Source organism: Ambystoma mexicanum, chromosome 7p (assembly GCF_040938575.1).
Source record: "Ambystoma mexicanum isolate Mex_15411 chromosome 7p, UKY_AmexF1_1, whole genome shotgun sequence".
Taxonomy (NCBI): Eukaryota; Metazoa; Chordata; class Amphibia; order Caudata; family Ambystomatidae; genus Ambystoma; species Ambystoma mexicanum.
Window position 1 is genome coordinate 333837730 of NC_090939.1, and position 16061 is coordinate 333853790.

The window sequence follows — 16061 nt, forward strand, 5'->3', positions numbered from 1 at the left end:
TAAAGGTGCTGTGTGACACACAGTAAAAAGATAATGCCTATGGAGTAGGTGAGACTCGATAGTCTATGTACACAAAATTGTAAAACAAACAGCAAAACACATCTAAGAGTGGGAAAAAGGCTCACACTCTTGCAAGGTGAAAAAAAATAAATCCTAGACATCCAGCAAAGCTACTGAGGGACTCAGTAGGTAAGGAAATTAGCCATGCTGGAGAATTCTCCCTAACAGTTGTCTATTCACATGGTCTATCCTTCAAATTTAGGATGACCTGACGACCCAATGGCAGGAGGACAACACACTTACACTGCTGCTTTTCATTGCCTTTGGGAAACTATAATCTTCATTATCATTAATTTAATTATAATCGTCATTATCTTTAATTGAACAAATTAGGTTTAAGCATCTAATAGCATGTATGTGTTAAAGTAAAGCAGAAAACCGGAAAGATGTAGTCAAATTCTGTTGAAACATCCTGTAATGCGGCCAGTGCATGTTTGTAGGTCGCCAGTGCATGCTTGTGGGTTAAGAACCCAAATGTTGAGTCGACCCCTAAATGTACACACATCCAGGTCTGCATCTCAGTTCACTGGTGCATCCACTACAGGAATCTGTGTTTGACATCCTGGACACTGACCCAAATCCTGGCAGGTCACATAGTCCTCTATTCTACCAAAGTTGATAAAACGAGTTCCATCGAGTCTGATAGAAATAAGTATCTGTTATGTGTTACTGAGATGCCGCCAGGCTCACAAGCACGTTATCACTATCTATGTTGTTTACAGTACAACCCAACACCCCACGCCACCTCTTTATTCTTCCCCTAACTCACCCCAACTGCACAAGAAAGGTTTGCGCTTTTTTTTCCTATTTCCATTAGAAATATAACAAAAGAAATACTGTGCCCCACTGCGGTGCACTGGTGTGGCAGGCTAAAGTAGGACAGTGGAGCATGTTATAGGCTCATGTGGTGGATGCCATCAGCTACCTTCCCATGCAGGGCCCTAATGCTGCACCCCTTGGTGACCACTAACTTCCATGAATTACGTAGTATATCTACCACCACCCACTGAGAAACCACTTAACACCAAGAAGCCATTCTTCATGGTGAAAATTGCTCTTCTTAAATCCACGGATATTAATGTTAATGCACACAGGCACACGGGATTCCATCACCTGTCTAAGTTAAATAGTTATTTGAGACATAGTCCCCCCCCACAGTCCTTCCAATATCTGTAATAATATTTAAAGATGTATATAGTATGTGTGAGCTTCGTCTTCAGAAATGGGCGGGTACACACAGGTACGTTGAACCGCATATGCACTGGACCATCATTCTGTGTTTGTCTCATTTTTTACATAGGGTCAACTATGCAAAATGTGGCTACCTGCAATGGATCTGGAAAGGAAGAAGAGCGTTGTTTTATGGGCATGCCAAAGAGATGCAGTGTGATGCATCCCTGGAAGACTTAAAGGGAAGTGATGGCTCCTCTATGTCCAACTGGATTCTAGCAGTGATGGCCGCTTTTAAGAAAATGACAATGGCCAGCATTTCTTCACGTACCACCAGTAGTGGGAACATGGCTGGGAAAAATGTGTCAATATACAGAATTCCAATCGTTAAGACTTGTAATATTTACATTCCGTAATGTCAATACCACCTGCATAACCTGCAACTACTATTAATGAGATTTCCCTATTTATGCACACGTTCACATCATCCAATCTTTTTTTAAATACATGCTCAAATCTAATGTAAGTAGACTCCTTTTGCCGTTAGCATGTGCCGCCTGGCAAGGCAGGCTACAAATAAACCAGCATGTTTGTGTTTATTAAACATTGTTGATAAACATGTGTTAAATACTGTCTCTTGAGACGTCCATTGAAATGAATGGCCTGGATTATATACGAATCGAATAATGCGTAACACCTAATGAACTGGAAAGGAGAAATTCACTGGAGAAAGTGCAGGAAAACTTCAGCTTTTGTGACAAAGATTTAAGCATTTTATTTCCATCTACTGAAAGAAAATTCTTTGCAACTGCAAAACCGAAGGATTATTATAAGCTATTAGAGAGATAAAGAATACAAAGAAAGTGACCTTCAAAGGCAAAGAATTTCATTACCATAGAATTTCAAGGCATGGAGAATACCATTGGGCTTAGAATCCAATAAACTAACAATTGGTGTTCTTAATCCTGAATTATGTGCCAACTGGTGTGAAATGTTATAGACATTCTCCCAAGACCTCATGTTGTGAGAAAAAAATAGGTATGGAGGAAATTTAGTTGCACTAAAGAAAGGCTTGAGAGAAATAATTTAGATACAATAGATTTGAATGCACAGTTAACTGTACAGACTGAAATATGTCGAGTAGAGCGGAGGGAGCACTGCTGGGAAGCGTACGAAAAAATAAAGGGTAATTGATTTTAACCGGGGGACACTGTGCAAGTGGTTTGAACGAAAAATGTTAAAAAAATATGTTCCAAGAGTAAACCCGTGTAAAAAAGCATGTGCGCCGGTTACAGTGTTATATTTTAGGACGGATTTTGAACAAAATTGTACGCTTGCCCCATTATGTTTGCGGCAAGTCATGAGCATAGATCTTTAGCTCTAAGACACCTTCAAACATTAGAAGTGACAATTAATGCTGCATCTATTATAAAGGGCATCATGATGACAGGACTTGCACAAGCAGATGTCTACTACATTGCACACATTTGTAAGCAGAACCAGAATCCTGCATATTAAGAAGAAAACTAGATCTCAAACTAAAAAATTGCATTTGTTAGAAAAGGAATGTGTTTATCATCTTACAATAATGGAGATACTATTTGTTTGGTTGTTTTGTAGCCACCTGATATCTTGATCCTGTCAAGCCAATTTCAGAGGACCACAATGCATAGAATTGGTACCAATGTTAATCATGGAAGATTGAGGTCAGTGGGCTGCCATTCTGACCTTAGATCTTCCATTCGCATGCATTCAACAGTGTTCACCGTGGCATTCCTTTGTCTCATCTAACCATAATACTCTGACTGCTGTCAGCAAATCATACCATGTAGTTTCTGATTTCCAACCAGTGATCTGTGTAATCTTACAAGACTTCCCCCTTCACCATTTCTGCTTATCCACTTGTACAGTCTCTGTCCCTCTGGGCGACTCCTTTTTGTTCAGATCTGTTTCATGCCGGCAATTCATGGATTATTCTATTTAAGCATTATTTTCAACCAGTCCTCACACAGTTATCAGCTCTGTGTTTGCCTGTCAGCCATTGATGGTTGCCTGCAAATGAACTGCCTGAAACTAAACTAATTTGGCACCAGGAATGGCATTTTTGGATTTGCTTACATATCTTTGTCCAGTTCTTTCCAGCACACATTGAGATGCGACAGATGTACCTGCCTGGTGCCAAGGGTATAGAAACCATTGATAGGGAGTATATGTAGTTCCCAGTATAGGGAGTATATGTGGTTCCCGGTACCACAGGGTGGTCTGCACGAGCTCCTGTCCTCTTGAACAGATTATTTCCTCCTTGTAATGTTACCGAAATAGTCACGTATACTTTGGCAGGTGTGAGATCATATTTGGATTAAGCAAACTGCTTGATACCATACTGGCCATTTTTGAATTATTGACACCAAGTTAGTGTTGCATTTGAGTTGCCATAGGAGACAGATAGATCGTGTGTAGCCAGTATTACAATTCGTGCAATAGTAGCTCGACTCCCATGGGATCCATACAGTACATTATACATACGATTTGAAGAGTGCACATCATCTATCACGATAATGCCTTAACATTGTCATGGTTACATGAAGTCATCGTGTGTTTGCAATCCCTTTAATCTTTGGAGAAAAACACATCATCAGGTGGTTGCTGGTTTCCTAAAAGTGCAATCTCGAGCCTAAGCTTTGTATTGGATGACATTCTGGTCACTTAAATACATAGAAAATGTTGATCATTTAAAGGTCGACACCTTTTAAAAAAGTATTCCTCTTTCTTTAAATCACTATCTCTTATCCACCTTTTGAAGGTGTTCCAAATATCTTCCAAGCCATTTTATGACGTCACGCTATACCATTTTCTTTTACCATTACATGGCATCACAAAGATGAGTCACTGATACAGAAAACCAACAATTAATATAATATCATCATAAAATGGATTCCAAGATTTAAAGGAAATGTAAGGAAATGTCACGTTATCTAGCAAAGCACCTTCATGTTGATATTCTCACGATAGAAAAACACATGTCAAACGCAACAATGAAAAAGTGAAAAGGTTAGTACACTCTCTGACGCAATGCTATGAAATGCATTGTTCTCTTGTAATTGAATGTTGTTTGAGATGCACTGTTATCTTTTAATACAATGGTGTGTGTGTGTTATGTAAGGCATATAGTATTGGACACAGCCACACTTGTTCCCTAAAAGGCTAAGGCAATGGCGACTGTGCGAAAAGTACTTCTGCCCCACATGTGTACAAAGGTGTGTAGTGGCTAATGCTCCTACTCAGCCCTCAAACCGCTACAAAACAAGAGCGATCCCACTCATATGGGTAAAACAGGCACAGTTAACCGATGTACCACCTTCACAGTTTGTGGTCATGTGGGCCGAGAGTAGGCTATTTTCTCAAGAGGGTTGTGAAGGTGATCCAGTAGCAACCAAAACAGAAAAGCATAACAGTCCAAAATAAAGGGAATGTCCAACTGTCTATAAACATATATGTACTTTAATTAAACAGACCATCTGCAAAAATAACTAGATAGAAAAACACTACACAAAGCCCACCTCTGGGGAAAGAACATTGAATATATTGTAAGGTACAACACTCTGGGTTATGATTCAAGGATGTGAAGCAAGTAACCACAACAGATATGTTCTTGAGTTGCAAAAAGTGATTCAGATCACCCAAAAAGTCATTAGGGCCCAAAGAAAGGGGGCAGTTATCTATCAATATTACCTTCTGCATTGCTTGGTGGTTCAACAGAGCAAACCAGGCTTCTTGTTACTGTTTGTGTGGTTCGAATCACGCTCAAGTGAGTCAACCATGTTGTCCCACATGGAGAGCATGTGTGGAGCCAGGGTTGAGCAGCGATGCGGAGCATGAGGGCCACTAGGGTTGGTTCTAAATCTGGTTCAAAGTCAAAGATCCAAGCAGTCTGATGAAGTGGCTCAAATTGGTATTCAGTGAAGTGTGGATCATGAGGTCCACCAGGGTCAGTTTGACAGTCACTTTGATATCGAAGATGCTAGTGACTAGAGGACACAGTTTGAAGGATTTCCCAGTGCCTGGTAGACTGTCAATGAAGATTGTCAACGAAGATGCTGGCAGCATCAAAGGTGGATTGAAAGCAGCAGGTAAATTGAGGAGCTTCAAGTTTGAACCAGAGCAACAATGCACTTAGCTACTGTGCTGCAGTGGCAGACTAGTTCTAGGGTGCAGAACAACAGCTCGAAAATCAGTCGAGAGCGAAAGGCACCCTCGAATGGTGTCAAATTGCTTGAATCATGCCTTGCATCAATTTGATTGTGAAAACACAGGGATCCAGTCTTTCTTGATTCCCAGGTTGCTGAGAGTTCCAATATAGGAAGTCAAAAATATGTTAAGTCCATATTGTTGGTCTCCCAGCATGGGGGAGTCTGGCACACACTTCCAGGGGTCCTTCATCATGGATACTGGGCAGCAATGTGGCTGACAGAGATGCAAGTCTTCCCCCAGCAGCAGGTCACACTCAAAGTTTCCTGAGTATTTATTTATTTTATTTATTTTGCATTTTTAAAGCGCTCACACAGCCCTCGGGCATCGAGGCGCTGTTACAGGAATTGTTCAATTTTCTTAGTTGCGTAATTGTTTTTTTTTTGTCTTAGTTGCATATTTATAACGCGCTTAAAAACCCAGAGGTTTCTAAGCGCGCACCCGGGGATCGAACCTGTGTTGCTTCATGTCGTCTTGCTTCCAAGGCGCGCACGTGGCCGTTAAGCTATCCTCCCGGGATAACGGTTAGAGGGCAGAAACTGCCTCTGCCTTCGAAACTCAGTCTTTCCCACTGGTGCAGTGTTTTGGAGAGTCAGCTCTCCCAAATAAGGTTACGTGAATTCTTCCTGTTAGTTCCAAAATGAATCTGAGAAGGAGTGGAGGACCCCTTCCTTTAAACGCAAAAGTTGACAGGTGGTCGACACAAGAAAGCCTGCATTAAGGGTTCAATCCCTGTTCTTGGAGCAAGTCGACTTTGTGTTCTGACATCACACCCAAAGTGTTTTTTGTTAAAGGAAGTGTGGGGTGGGGGGAAGCGAGAACGAAAGATAAAATGATGAAAGATGGTGAACCCTTCTTCCAGCTGGTCTGGACTCTCTGTCTACATTAACATCGCTCCATTCCCTTGTCAATAGCATCAATGGCGCCCTTTGGTATGCAGCACCCTGGTGTAATGCTAGTCCTTTTTTGAAGGTTTGCCCTTTGATTCCTCTTCCCAGGACAGCTTCCTGTTGACTGACAGTCTCACTAGGGACTGTGTCACCTACCCTTGCAAAGGAGCAAAGGTAAGCAACTTCAAAGGCTACAGTCTTACTGGGAGTAGTAGAGACAGCCCGACTGGAGGGAATACACATAACCACATATGATCTGGGCTCACACAGATGAAACCTGTGTGATATGAAATCTATGTGGCTTGGACAATTATGAGAGATACTAGCTACGATAATTTAAACTCAGGGATGGCTTATATTTAAAGTGTAATGTGCCCCCAGGATAGCATGTAGTTTTTGGAACAGGGATGCACCTGTGACCCCTGAACCTGCTCTGTGTCACTGATGAGTAGGTGCTGAAGGTCAGGATACTGCTCTATCAGGGTTCAGGGTTATACCATACATTTGGCATGGAGCTTCCAAAAGGGAGCTCTGATTAGCAGATTCCCCTTCCTGAGATGGAATTACCCATTCCCTTGTTATTATTTTAAAATGTAACTAAAATCACCCAAAACAGGCCTTATACACTCTCACCAGCTGGCAATCCATCGCAGCAACCTATTATTAAAAAGGATACATTGGGCCTCATTACGAGTTTGGAGGTAGCCATGGTGCTAATAGCGCCATGGCTGCCTCCAAACCCGTGTCCTGGTCCGTGTAGTCGGAATGGGGACTTACTGGGTCATTCTGTCCTTGAGGACCCGGTAAGTACCCATTCTGAAAACCATTCCCCACTGGGGCTCAATGGGAATGGGGAAGGAGCTAATAACGGACCCGCTATTTGCAGGCCCGTTATTAGCTCCATGGTGCCTTAGTGGCTCCCGCTAAGGGACCTCGGAATGTGGCAGTAGGGGGTTAATGGCACCGGCATCCTTACTGGTGCCGTTAACCCCTTACCACCAGCCTCATAATGAGGCCCATTGTTTTTAGAACCACTGTGGGGGTCATTACGAGTTTGGAGGCAGCCATGGTGCACCATGGCTGCCTCCAAAACCGTGTCCGGGTCTGTGGTGTCGGAATGGGGACTTACCGGGACATTCCTACATATGCGGACCTGGTAAATCCCCATTCTGAAAACCATTCTGAATTCCCATTCAAGCCCCCATAGGGCTCAATAAGAATGGGGAAGGAGCTAATAACAAGCCCGCAAATAGCGGGCCCGTTATTAGCTCCATGGTCCCTTAACAGGTCCCGCTAAGGGCGGCTGGTAAAACCAGCTGGCCCTAGTGGGACCCGCTAAGGGACCTCGCAATGCGGCAGTAGGGGGTTAACGGTACAGATTAGATCTTAATTTCTATTCCTGATTACTTGGGTAGTCAATGATCATTCCAGAATGCTTTGGCAATGTTATCATAATTTTTAATGCCCAAAATCAGTTGAGCTATCCTATTTTCAATGGCTTTTAAATTGTTGATTACTTTCTTTGGGAATCCCCAAAATAGGCTACTACAGCAGCCCAGTCACAAGATAAACCACATATAGATTATATGGAATGGATATATTACATACATGTAAGGGATGACCCTCCTCAAAAGACTAAGAGAGAACAGCCGTTTACTATCTTTTGAAAGGACTTGGTATGAAAAGGACATGTGTTGGTCAAAGATGAAACCAAGATTTTTAGCTTTGTTGGCCAGAAGCAGGGTAGGGCCAAGGTAGAGGAGCCAACAACATGAGCTGTTTAAAACTCAATCCCCATGGCTGCCCTGGAGGTAATTATAAGGAATTGTCATCTGGCAAGTTTGCAAAGCCCTGGATTTTCTTATTTGTATTAATACATACAATCATGCAGGTGACTTCTTCTCCCAAAGGGGAATCTGCTAACTAGATCGCCTTTTGTCACCAGCTACATGCCAAATGCATAGTGCACTTGTGCACTGCTGCATCAGTAGCCTGATCCACAGCACCTGCTCTGCTAATGATGCAGAGCAGTTTCAAAGATCACACGCTTCCCACTTGACCACCACACTGACAGCAAAGTCACTGTGGCCCAGGTGTGGCATTTATTCCCCTGTTACAAAACTATGCTGATCATGTGTACCCCATGCTGGTGGCAGGGCAATCTCTAAAAATAAGCTATGCCTGAGTTTATGCATAGTGTATTGCACTACTTATGATCACGAATGCCACACCCACATTGAGAGTCAGCTCTGCTGTGGAAGGAAATCTGTATTCAAGTCAGATAGGTCAATACTGCCAAACAACAGGACAGAAACTCAGAGGACCCATCCTCTCTTTGATCCCCTTTTTGCGAGGGCCGGTAACACCCTCGCCCAAAGACAGCGACACAGCAGGCAGCTGTCCTGGGACCAAGTATCAAAGGTGCTGGATCTCCGAATCCCTCTGTTGTCTGTTATAGGGAAAGGGGTAGGTGTATGATGGACAGGAGGGATCTGGTCATAGGAAGAAGCCTTCCACAATCTTGTTTCTTGCTGTCTCCCTTTCCATTTCTTATTCCCTCCACTTCCGCTGGAGCAAAGAACTTTGGGTTTGACATTAACATTGCAAAGTCCACTCCCGTCAGGAGCAGGGATTGGTCCAACAAAGCAGGCCACCTTGAGACCAATCACCTTGGGACTTGTACCTTTAAAAGAAGAGGTGTTTCACCCTTTCTGCAGATTCACTCAGTTCCTGCAAATAGACCTTCTGAAGATTCTCACTGACTTTCTTTGGGACGGTTCTACTTTCCAAAGCCCTAAATCTGAGGTGAAGAAGGAGCCATCCAAGATAGAAGGAATAGCTGTCCCCTAACCACTACCAGGGCACATCAGGAGTGACCAGTGCTGTGGACCAGGACCAACCACTCTGTAACGGATCTCCTAAATTTAGGGGAGCAAACCCTGAATGGAAGCATCCTGTCTGTGAGTCCTCTGAAGAGGCCTGGAAGCAACTGGAGGGTCAGAACAAGGACAGCTCTTTGTTCTACTTCACCAAACCAGTTGCTCTGTGTTCCCCACATCCTAAACAACAGGGAAGGTTCTGGTGCTGATGTCTGTGCTCCTCCAACCAGCCAAAATATTGCTAGCATTTAAACCAGCTTGACACTGCATTGAGTCCTAGTGAAGCATGTCACTCGCTAGGTCCGAAGTGACTTCTCAATGTGTGAACCCAAACTGAATAATCGAAGAATCACTCGCTGACTCTAATGGGGGGTTTACAATCATGGATCAGACCAGCTAACCCATCAACCACTGCCTCATTTATCAAACATCAATGCTCCATTGATCAACACTTCAATGACCGTTGCCCACTGACTGCAACCACTGGAGCAACACCTGGCAACCCCTCCCAGCAGCTAAAGCCCTACTAGGCCTCACAAACTACAAAGTTTTCCTTGGACTGCCCCAACATGCATCTTTGACGAGCCACTGTTCTACCCCACAGAGCACCCGAATTTGCCCCTACTCAGTGCCCGCTTGCTGCCAGGCTGCCATGATCCTACGTCCCCGAACTGAGCTTGATAACCTTGCATCTTAGTCCAACACTGGGTCCGATGCATCAGCCCACCAAGAATTGAATCCAGGTACTATTTATTGTGACTGAACTACCCGCACGATCCACTTAGACCATAGCGACTGGTTACTTCATGATTGTTCCTGTTCGCAATCCAATATCATTTCTATGGTAGTACCTTACCCACCCCTTCTAGAATTACACTCAGAGTGCTACCTTCTCCAGTTTGTTGCATCTTCTCTGTCCTTTCATTTGGGGTGGGATTTTGTATAGTAATCTCCTTTCATTCTTCATGCAGATGATGTGTTTTATTAAAGTATTTATATTGTTGTAGAAGCTTGATTGGATTTCCCTTTATTTTACACTGTGATAATGTGTTGCTTGGGTCACTTCTGGTTCACATTCACACCCCTCTTGGAAATATAGCCTTCCCTCACCGCATGTTACTTCAAAAAGTGAGGGATGTATGTTTCTTGATTCTCCCTGTTTTACCTTTATGATTGCTTTATATTTTGGTTTGTAGAAGTGTGATGGCTAAGTGGGCCAATTTACCTCATCTCATCCTTGTACTCCTGTGAGGCAGAATCCAATTTATCACACTTACGTACTCTGTAATGTGTTTGCCTTCCCGTTGCACCTGTTGACTCAAATGCATATGTGTTTTTACATTTGCAACCATCCTCATTGCTATTTTCATTGCACCATTGTGCCATTCATGGAGCTAGGCCACTACTTCGGCAATAGGAAAACACACATAATGAACCAACTCAGCAAGTCAAATAATACATAAAAAACGTAATGTTTAGTTGTCTTGATCCTGCAATAGTGTAAACCGAAAAAACTGCTCCATATAACAAAGGACTGCAAGGCAGCTCCATAAGGTGACATAATGATGTCATTATTGCACTTCATATATGCCAATAAATATTGCATTATTTAAATTGTTCATATATGGCAAGTAAACTTTGATTCTAAAGACTTTGCAGCCGTGCAGACAAACACACAGGTATGAATAGTCAACCATCCTGTGTTTGTCTAAAACACTTCACATTATACTTTTTATAAGTTGCCAATTCTGTGAGATAAAGAGAAGAATGTTCAGTATACAAGCAAGCTAGATTCTACCAAAAAAAGAAGTGAACACGGCTTGAAGGAGAATTTTTGTAAAGCTGCTGCCAGCTATCTGCCTTCAATTCACTAAAGTGTATGCCATGGCACACAGTGCTTATGATCTGATGCTTAGCTTGTACCTCTGAATATGTTCCCTCTTTCTTTATATGTAGAATCTCCCACATCTTACCACATTATATCTTGGTGATATATGGACAAAAAAGTATATGATTTTGTAAGATACCAACAATGGTCCAGTTCACACCCGTGAACCACTACATTATCGGTAACAATGTGTCTTTTGTTCATCTTCCAGTTGGCAAGAACAGCAACATACCAGTAATAAGCAACACCACATTTGCAAGCGGGAAAGACACTTTGACCAATGAAAAACTGTCTTTCATGGGTGCGATGGTCTGATCACCAGCCGCGTTGCTACCATTAAAGTAGGAAAGAGACTCGGTCACTTTTTGGATGACGATGGCCACTTTGGAACATGTTTCTTATGGTCGTCCTAATTGGAACAGGGACATAGTCCCTTTTACATTTTAATGGTGGCAGCCCTTTTTTTACATGTTTTTTTCTCTGTCAGGAGATGTACTTGCACTGTGCTGATCTCCCATTGTACGAAAAAATAATAGAACAATCTCCGCACCCAGATTACACCCCGGTACAGATAGTTCTATAGCAGTCATGCCCCGGTGGCGGGCGAGGGGTGGTAATGGGTTTTAAAGGTCCACAGCCCGATCGAAGGCCAAAGCTCAGGCTTTTGTGCCATTAAAGCCCATGTCTGTCCCCTCCCCACCAGGTGTGAAAGCTATAATATCTACTGACACAACAATGCAGTATTCACCATCAAGGTATTGTTTATCAGTATCAGTGTGCTGCTTCCTATTGGCTACAGTAACTGTGATGGTTGGGAATAATAGGATGAGTCTGTCATGGTCATGAAGCCAGGGGCGCAGGCATGCAGGGGTCACATGCACAAGAGACCTGGGTGGACACCGTCCCGGGGACTTTGGCACCAGGCTCATGAATAAAAATAAACAAAAACATCCATTTAACACCAAAAAGCATTTATTATGGACATAGCAATTCAGATGCATTAACCTTGAAAATTCCATCCATTAAGCAGGATGCATTGACCTTGAACATTCCGTCCATTAAGCAGCCCCAAGTGTATTCTTGGGTGTGGATGCTAATGGATTGCCTTCGCACATGCTAATGGGCGTGCCCACGATCTCAGCTATATAAACTGCCCCGATCCTCAAGACATACGCTTCGAGTTATTCTGAATTTGCAAGCAGCGTAATGCTCACCATTTCCTGAGGTCAGACTTACCTTTGAAGATCCTGCTTCCTGGATATCCTGCTTCCTGCCAGCATACTTACCAATTGGGTGAAGCTGTTCTTACCTGTACATATCTTCGGCGAACCAAGTATTCATATTTACACTTTCCGGAACGCCGAAATCTTCATCTTGGCACCGCAGCACGACACGCTCCACCGTCGACAGCAGCGCCTGAAAGTAAAAACAGAAGACAAGGTTAGACATCGAAAAAACAATCAGTTTAAGGTTGCGCTTCGCCATACATTGCGCTTTCCTTAAACAATCACTTACCTACTGTTGAACGTTGTAGTAGCATCCATCTTCCATCTGGCCACGTCTCGCATCTCTCAGCTGCATTGAGGCCGCATTTCCATCTAAGGGAAGAAAACAGAAGAGTGACATTACTGCGGGCATAAATAGGTGCAACATATAAAGACATTAAACAGAACAAACAGCATCACAAGAGCTCAAGAAAGACTTACCAATCATAAGGAGAAGCATAGTCGCAGGAGGACTGGACTAATCCTTATCAGGGATCTGTGAAGGAACTAGATCCCAATTGACGCGCACCTGCCAGAAGTAGCAGGACGGAGAGCTTATCTTCCATAATTCACTGAAGCAGTATCACCACATACCACCAATCACAGCTTTTCTACTGAGGGAGAGGCCTGAAGGGGGTGATTCAAGTTCTGGGAGGGCTGCAACCATGCCCCAACGCCTCTGCAGAGACCAGGTGAGCGTAAAAGATTCAGTGGAAATTATCTTTGGTTCACTTGTGAAGGTCGATTCTGGCTCCAATAACAAAATGGAAGAGGAGTTTATGAGCTTGGGTGTTCCATCCTGAAAGAGGGAGCAGTCATTCTTGTTACCACTCATCATACTTCTATTTTTCCACTTGCAGTGCTGGTGGCCAATCACCTTGTCACTCATTTCTTGAGGCCTTAAGAACTGAGTTCTGCACCTGAACCATCACCACAAGAGTAGGTGCAAAATTACAGCATGCAGGGGTGCATCCCAATAGACAGAGGACCTAGGGAACGCTAAAGATGATGCACTTGGATAAAAAGGAGGAGAGGCTCAAACTGGGACAACATTGCCCCAGGAAAAGCAATGATATGTCCACACCAACACACCCAAAGGCCATGATGCAGAAGGTGGTGAGGCTGATGATGAGTTAGGATGGCACAGTGAGCATTTGCCATGGCAAAGGCAATGAGGACTGTAGATGGGCAGCCAAATCTGACCCTCATGACCCCCACACAACTCTAAACATGAAGGCAGAAAAACAGCAGATGGGCCTCACTTTAAGGTCCATCATCTCATTTATCAATGTATCGCAGGTGTGAGAAGGTTATTCGCTCAGACAGCTGTTTAGACAATACTGAATCGATGACTTGAACGGCATGGAAATGACATCGATCGAGCAAGTCAACTGACTGCCAGGCAAGAAACCAATGATGTCATCACTGACATCACGATGTAGCCACATTATACATGAAGTACATATTCATCCATTCATTAAGTTACACAAACATGCACTAGTTTATTGCATATAGGCATGAAGTACATGCGTATGACCCACGTAGGTAGAGGATGGACATATATACATATCTCTTTATAATCATATTGTTCGTCTAAGCTGAAACCGCAAGATAGAAAGTGTTCATATATTGAGCTAGCAAATGCTTGACTGCTAGTAAGATGGAGAATCCATAGGGAATGATATAGAAGCTATAGGCCTCTGAAATGGATGGCAAAGGAGAGACAGGCTTCAACTACATAGAAAAGCTGACATGATCGCTGCAGCCAGAGGCGACCAGAAAAAATGCCTGAGCCAAAGACAACTGGAGATGGGAAAATTCCAGTTGCCAAAACAATGAGCAACATGCAGACAATCAGTCTAAAACCCTCATAATTACAACCATAATTACACACTCCAGAGGTATTTGCAACAGCTAATAAATGTAACACATCACTCTCTGAGATCACGGTCCTGCATGTGAACTGGCCTGAACCAAGCACATAGCTCGGTCATCTCCACAAACGTGTCCTTGCCCACGCACCCCTGCCAGTGGAAACTTACTCTCATTCTGACCCTGTGTTCCTGCAAGGTATTCTCTTCATGTGCCAGACCACTGACCTAACATTAGACCCCTACTGCAGTATATCGTTGCCTATCAATAACAAATGCCACATACCAAAGATTCTTGTGCGCACAGACCCACACTTCAAACAGTGTATTATAGTGGTCAAGACCCTTGACCTAAGGCCTGTATAATCCAATGTTAATTGATAGTATAGATATATGTGTGACTTTTATAGAGACATAACAGACTGAAAGACTTTGAACAAGTGTTATTTAGTGCATGCATTATTGATAATATATTATGTTAGCTTAGATAGTGACCACCCCGCTTCACAGCGACCTGAACTTCACCCATTCCGAGCACAGATGTCTGACGTCCATCCTTGAATGGAGACACACTTGATTCATTTAAAAAATTGAAACAACCGTTGTTAAAATATATGTGGTGTTTTATTTTTTATCTTATTTTGATGACACAAAAATACAAGACTTTAAACATTGTACAGTTCAGGTTGCAGCACAGCGAGAGAAAATCCCCTGTACTGACCGCTGTCACTCGGGAACGTTTCTCTTATGGCACGAACGGCACAGGTGGGTTTCACTCTTCGAACGCGGTGTCCAAGCCTCACGTGAAGCCACCATGTAAAGGAACGATAGGGCACCAGCCTGTACCACCTGTGAAAAGGAATGAAACAAACTGTTTTTAAATGACCAAGATAAGTTTAATAAACGTTTGTTGTCAATGACAATTCTTGTAACTAATGGTATTCTGCTCAGACAAATGCTATCTAGACACTGCACACTATTGAATGACTTTCGTGTGTTGCAATGATAGGTATATGTAATTTTGGATATAGTAGAAGACAATGAAATAGGAGTGGCATGACAAGCAGAGTATACTTACTCGTTACTCGGATTACGAGGACGAACAGTTGCGCGAAGTTCGTGCATAAGCACCATCATTATCCTCAACACGGACCGTGTGAGGCAGGCTGCCCTGAAGTCTGGCAGCTCGGTGATGCATTGCGGTCGTGGCTCGCCTTCCGAAATGTAGGCCATGCATCCTGAGTTTTCACAGCAGCAGCAGTTCTCATCCTCGTTTGGCATTAGCTTGCACCAATTGCATGTACACCAGGTGGAAACACCGTCCATGCAACTAGGTCCAGGCTCTTCAGCTGTTGAATCATCCTCCCAACTGCCGTCCGAAGACCCATCGTTTTCACGTGTTTCCCTTTCCAGTAGTTCCTCCTCGGTATACTCGGGCTCGTACATGTAGGGCATTATTGTAGGCATTGTGTGTTCAGAGCACAGAAACGAGGCACAGAATACTCAAAGTAACACAGAGAGAGGAATGGAATCGAAAATCTGCTGCTGTGTGTTGTGAAACGGTCTGTTTATACTTATTGAGGAAAGTGGCGTCCTGCCATTTCCATGGCGACACGTCATTAGCTGAAGCGCAGCGAATGTTAACACGAGACGTGCTTTGGCGTTGTGAAATGGGCGGTACGCATCTGCTGATGACAGGCTCAGGGGCGGGGGATATGATTTAGTGCCGCAAAAGCAGGTCAGCCAGGGCAATGGGGGACATGATAGGATTATCACAAAATGGCAGCTCC